The sequence below is a fragment of the Halyomorpha halys genome, unplaced genomic scaffold, assembly GCF_000696795.3.
Source record: "Halyomorpha halys isolate HHAL.00 unplaced genomic scaffold, Hhal_1.1 Scaffold823.1, whole genome shotgun sequence".
NCBI classification, from domain to species: domain Eukaryota; kingdom Metazoa; phylum Arthropoda; class Insecta; order Hemiptera; family Pentatomidae; genus Halyomorpha; species Halyomorpha halys.
This window is the reverse complement of record NW_027110567.1, coordinates 345,453-352,573: the sequence shown is the minus strand read 5'-3', so window position 1 is coordinate 352,573 and position 7,121 is coordinate 345,453.

Sequence of the window (7,121 nt, the reverse complement as noted above, 5' to 3'; positions counted from 1 at the left end):
TTATTTTTTTTTTGTATAATAAAATATTCTGTCTTATAGTTATAGACAATGGTAATCATTTAGCTCATTTAAAAAATATTAACAAATTCATAAATTAAATAATAACAAGTTAAGAAATAGAAGGGAAAATAATAAATAAATATAAAAACAAATCTGAACTTAAAGCAAAATGATGCCACACTATGAAACACAATAATTCCGATTCACATATTAAATTATTATATATTCATATTTTATCTATTATTTATTATTTTAAACATTAAGAGATGGTTAATTATATCAAATGAACAAATTTATGAGTGTTCAGGGATATGCTTGTTTAAAAATTTATCATTCAAAACCGTCTTTATCAATGAGGATTATTTAGTTAGTTGACCTAACCTTATCTAGTTGATATAAGAAACCTCAGGATTGTTTAAAAGCACTCGGAAAACCCAAATACTAACAAAAATATAACATGTAAATTCATAATTATATACTTCTGAATCTTCTATTTATTTATTTATTAGAACTTTTATGTTACTCCCTCTTTTTCCTCCCAAACTATAAACAATTCAGTTTTACTTTGACCTCCACGTAATGGTAAGCCCGAACATTTCTCTGACCAGTACACTCCTAACGTGATATATTTTTTCTTATTTGAGCATTTTGCTTACCTGAAACCCTGCGTTTCTTATTTAGAATCATAATGCGAGGCAAGAAGATCTTAGACCTTTTACGAAATATGGCTTATTCAGTCCCTGATGGAGTTATTCAGTTCAATTTATTTCAATTTCAAACTGCATTAAAAGTAATCGTAAACATTTTTGTCTTCATTACGTCTAATTATATAAATTAAAAGAATAGTATAAATCGTCCATTATGAAGATGCTCACGGGACAACTCTGTGGCAGACTTAAGTTAAGGCGCAGCATGTATATTTTGTCCCGCAACACAGTCAAGTTTTGTAAGTCACGTTTCCATTTGCGCCCGAAGTTCCTTTATTAATTTCATCTACTGATTTCAAGCAAATGTTTTGTGACAATTGTAATGTATTAATATTAGAATAATTTATTTATATATTAAACACTTTTTTCAGCATTTATAATTCATATTTTATTAGTTCTTATAAAAAACAACCCATTTTTTTTTTTTAATTCAATTCAGTTTGCACAATTACTTTTACTTACATTATTTATTAAGTTTCAAATAATATTTTTATCTAATCTATAATTATTCTTGAAGTGATAAATGAAAATATTATTAAAAACATCTGATGCGGTGAATACATTACACAACTTCCACATATGAAAAGGCCCAAAAAAGGCGAAAATTAAATAAAATATATATATTTTTTTCTTTTGTAAGACCACTGCAGTCACAACTGGTGTAATTAGTTTATCAACTACTTCTGTCATCAACAATATCGTTGCTTTTAACAATCAACCAGACGAGACTTCGAAAAATTTACTTACTTATTAATTAGTTAATTATTTGTTACTTTCTGAGAACCTTAGTCACCACCTATTTATGTTACGAATATCGAGAACTTCGTTTTCTTTGGTATGGAAATTGCAAATTTGATAGGCCAGACGAATTTCCGCTGTTTTTCAAGAGTGAAGGATACAACTTATAAATTAACACTATATATAAATTAACACTACCACGAAGGAACATTAAAAAACTCTAACAAGTTATTTAAACTCAAAAAAATACAACTTTCATTGCTACCAACTTCGCAATGAAAAAGCATATAGAGTGGTCTTGAGAGGGCTATATTCAACTACCCCCACAAGAAATAAAAAGTGGCCTTGAGGAAATAGAACATAATGTCCGAAATATATGATCCGTATTGCACCCCACTGTAAATTTCCCACTACCACGAAACAATTGTGAAATTTTTCAAGTCACAAGACCTGTATTTTCATCGGTACGTTTTGAGCAGCCCAGGAAAAAATCTATAATAGAGCAGTTCCCTGTCTTAACTCGAGACACACTCGAGCTAGAGCTACTGCCATCACCAAGCCAGGTGCGTTAAATATACCGGCCTCCATGCATCAAACGCCTGCCAGAAATCAAGAGATGAGCCAGCCAAATGTGCACTTAGTTCAAAAGACATTCCGGCTAAATAGAGGGTGTGAGATCTAGAGAAACGCAAAGGATCCATAATAGGACATTAAAAATTCTCGAGAAAACTTATGAGAAAAATTGCTCACAGATACCTCCTGAAGTTGGGAATTTCGCTTTTCCAGAGTGCAGACAATGTAGAAAAATGCAACTCAACTCAACCTTCTGTCTCAACCGTCTCAGATCATCATCGCCAGGAATACAGAAAACCTAAACCATACTTTGTAGTCACAAGAAACCAGCAGTCTGGACGTTAGGCGCCTCAGGCCTCCCATTCCAATCCCCAGACCTCTCAGTTTCAGTCTCAAACTCCTCGTCCGCGTATTTCTTCCCATCATCTACATTTAAAGGTTAAATTACCTCCTGAGCATCCACATCCAGCTCCCACTCATCCTACTGTTCAAGCAAATAACCCACCTCAATTACCGGTTAAAATAAATCCTGTATCCCATTCCTCACGACTTGTTCACCCTACACCCAGCGCTCCGATTCATACAAATTACCCAGCCCTTGATCCTTATTCACATCCACATTTCAACTACAATCCACCCGATATAAACTGTATCCTTTCATCCTTCCTGTTGGATCTCTAAGATACTATTAAACCGCGTATCACTAGAATTCTTGCAGAGATTCCCTTTAGTCTCTCTCCCCTTAACCCGCCGGATCGTGCATCCTTATCTATAAATCCCTATTCCATTTCCTCCTTCCTTCCATTCCAACTGACGGTATCTAATCAACCTCTGTAATCATTTCAACTAGTCCTTTCCATTTAACATTATTAGCTGTATACTGCCCCCTTGGTAATTCTCTTTCCCATAAACACCTTGGTTCTTTATTCCTATCCTTCGGATCGCGCTTCATTGCTGGAGGAGACTATAATGCCAAACATCAACGATGGGGAAGTCGTACATCCAATACCCGTGGCAATATATTTTCCCGTGTCAGCACCTCCAATAGTTATTCTATCCTCTCGCCTATGAGTCCTACTTATTGACCTACATCCCCCAAGATACGTCCTGATCTCCTAGATATATTTATCACCTAAATTTCCTCTTCCCAGATCATTATAAAATCTATAGATGAGCTTTCCAGACCACAATCCAGTTATTCTTTTCTTAAATTCGAACTTCGTTCCTAAGCCCTCTCCACCTTCATTGAATAAAGGACGAGTTAACTGGGACAAATTTAGTGCTGATTTGGAAAGCATACTGGACTAAAAAATTCCATCTAAGGCTAGACATGACATTAACGAAGCCATAGAAAACTTTACATAATCTATAAGATTTTGCATATACGACTACACAACTATTAATAAAATTAATAATGCCACACATACTAACTTGCTACAGCACATTTGCAACTTATTAAAGGAAAACACAGATCAAGAGCGAAGTGGCACAGGTATAAATACCCAACAGATAAAACATATTATTTTAAGTTGACAAACAAACTAAATACAGAATTTTAAAAATTCAAAACGCAAAATTTAACTTACTTGACTGAAAACCTCTCGACTACCGAGAAGCTTCTCAACTTCATGAATTTTAATCATTCACTTCTTACTGAATCTCAAACATGATCAAAATCGGAGGAAGAAAAATATCAAATATTCGGTCAGCACCTTCTAAAGCATTTGAGCCACACCCTGACATACTTTATTCAACCCACCTTGAAAAGATTGAAGAAGAATTGAATACCCCACTCCAAAGCACCCTGGGGGTGACCCTGTCGCCTAAAGCATTTCATCCTTCAGAGATATCCAACACCATCTAGAAGTTACCTTCTCGCAAAGCTCCCGATTATGACTCAATTACATACCATATTCTATAACATCATCCTCAAAATCTGTTGTATTCCTCACCTACATCTACAATGCTGTCCTCAGATCCACATATTTTCCTGACCCTTGGAAATTATCCATAATCAAAATGATTCCCAAAACTCGAAAGCCGCCAGAACACCCATCCTTCTACCGTCCCATCTCTCTGTTACCTATCATGGGCAAAATCTTTGAGAAACTCGTTTTAAAACGCCTGTGCCCCATCCTAGATGCCAACCACATTATCCCAGATCACCAGTTTGGATTCCGAACATCCCAACCCACTATCCAGCAGTTCCATCGTGTGTTTGATATTGTCTTGTCTCCATTGGAGCCTTTGTACTGCTCGGGAATCTTTCTTGATGTGGAAAGGCTTTTGATCGAGTCTGGCATCCAGGACTGGTATACAATTCCTACGCCCTACATACCTCCTCATTATCTGTTCTTATCTCTCCGACAGGTTATTTCAAGTAAATCACAACAGCACTTATTCATCCTCAGTCTGCTGGTGTACCTCAGGATAGTATCCTTGGTCCTATCCTTTATACAGTTTTTACAGCTGACATCCCAACCCATCCTAACACTATTCTCACCACGTCTGTCGATGAAACATGCCTACTGTCAGTGATAAAGATTCTTCCATTGTATCTCAAACCCCCCAATCCCACCAATCACCACCCTTGAAGAACGGTGTCAAAACTGGTGAATTAAAATAAATTCCACCAAAACATATTTATCCTTCGTCTTGCTCCACATTATCTTTTAATAATACCCCATTGTAGACCAGATCCGTTACTTAGGACTATATCTGGACTAGTGACTGACATGGAATCCTAATACAAGACTGAAACTGCTCGTTGATTCCGACTATTACAACATTTGCTAGCCAAACGGTCTAAACTTTCAATCCATTATATGGCCTATCTGGACTTGAACTATGGGGCTCCACAAAACCATGGAATTCCTCCCGAATCTAATCCTTATAGTCCAAAATCCTTCGTGAAATCATGTAATGTAAGTTATGCTCCTTACCTTGTCACAAATCAAGTCATCCATCAGGACCACAATGTCCCATATGTTGCCGGTATGGCCAGAACCAGATAACAATCCTTCCATGATAAACATCCCAATCACCCAAATCCACTTGTTTCTAGCCTGGTTTCTCCTACATTACCTAATAATCCTTCTAGGCGTCTGAAAAGAAGATGGCCTTGAGATCTTCTCCTCTGGAAATGTTATTGGAGTTCTATCAGGGGCTACATTCTCCACATGTTTGTATCATGTCACTATGTCAGCTACAGCGAATTTACTTGTTGTATACAAGTATAACATCTTAAGTATACAATATAACAATCTTCATAGGCGTCTGAAAAGAAGATGCTTTTCATGAGATCTTCTTTTTTTTTCTATAAAAATGTATATTTAATGAATCTTCTTTACTTCATACGACTTAACATGTAACATTTAAATATTTAATTAAAAAAAAAAAACTTGGCCTTCCAACGGTGCTGTATACGTACTACTCTTATTTCCAGAAATTCATTTTTAATATTAGAAAAATATTTCTTCTTTTTTGTCTTTTAGTTCATAATCCAGTTCCTTGATACTTCATATTTATATTTTTTTTCAGTTCTACTAACAATGATATGAGGTTAATGGTTTCCTCATTCCTGTTCCTTTTGTTTGTTTTGAACGAATTACAAGCAACGGAAACCACCCGCGGAGTTCTGAATAACTGTTTGTTATACTGCTGTGCGTTTTCCTCAAAACCTTCGAAATTAATGAATCTAAAGATTTCCTGATCTGGATTTCATTAAGTGCATATTAAATAAACTAGTAGCGTTTTAGTTTCTACATATTATCATATTTTGATTTCAATATCATATCTCGATCAAGTGACCAACATTATTTTGGTTATTTATAATAATAGTTGATATTGAATGCAATAATAAATCAAGTGTTGTTATTTTGCATTTCTTTGCTGTATGTTAATGTTATGTGTATACAGAGAATCTTATATTTTCTAATAAAATTTCATTAATCAGACAATTAATAAAGTAATATTGAATAGTTATTCAAATTATTAATAAATATTTAATTTCTTTATTGTTTTATTAATTAATAATATTGCAATCTACCACAATCATGAGATAGAAATATTAGCGGTTAAAGTTTACCTTCGTACTATATATACAGAATAAAGAAAGAAAAAAGAAATTATTGATATATACTCAGCAAATAGTACTAAAAAAAGAATGAATGAATAAAAATAAAATAAAATTGGAGATATGATATGTAAAAAAATATATATAATTGATACAATTAAAATTTAATGTATAATAGAGAACATGGCCATGGGACCTTATAACTTAAGTTAAAGCTTGAAGTACCACAATGGGTGGTACCTTCCCAAGATTTTCAAGTGTAAATAAATCATAAAATATTTACTTTTGTATTGATTACTTGTACAGATGTAAATCACATTAAATAAATAAACAAAAAAATGTATAATAACAAAGTATTTTAATAAAAATATAAACTAAATTAAAAAATAATCAATCGGTCCATATATATCATAATAATAATTGGAATAAAAGTCATATTGATGAGTCATATTAAATTTAGTATATGTTATCTATTTATTTATTTTTTTATTTAATGAAAAATTTTCATTTTTAAAAAATCATATGTAAATAAAAAAAAAATATTGGCATTGTTTTTTTATCAGGCCTTAGGTTTTCCTTAGTTATTTTTAAGCTTCAACTAATGTTGATAGTATAATAAATACAGAGAGGATAAAATAAAATGAAATCCAGTCTACTATTAATGATGAAACTACAAAAACATGATAAAATGCTCATTGCATTTACGCATATAACAATTGTTGAACAAACTCAAAGAAGTATTTTTCACCCAATTATTCTCTTAGAATGAACTAAGCTCCAGCTATACATATATATTTACAACTACGTATAATTATACCTATTATGTTTGATTCAAGTTCAATTTTATCAATTTTCGTTATTATTTATTTGGTCATAATTTTAATGTTTATCGAATTTGAAAAATATATATAAAATATAGAAAGAACATATCTTTGCTTATGCTGTTATAGTTTATAGTTCAGAAAAAGCAATCTTCTTCTAGGAATATTCAAATGAATTTTCATAGTCCAGATATGTATATATCTATA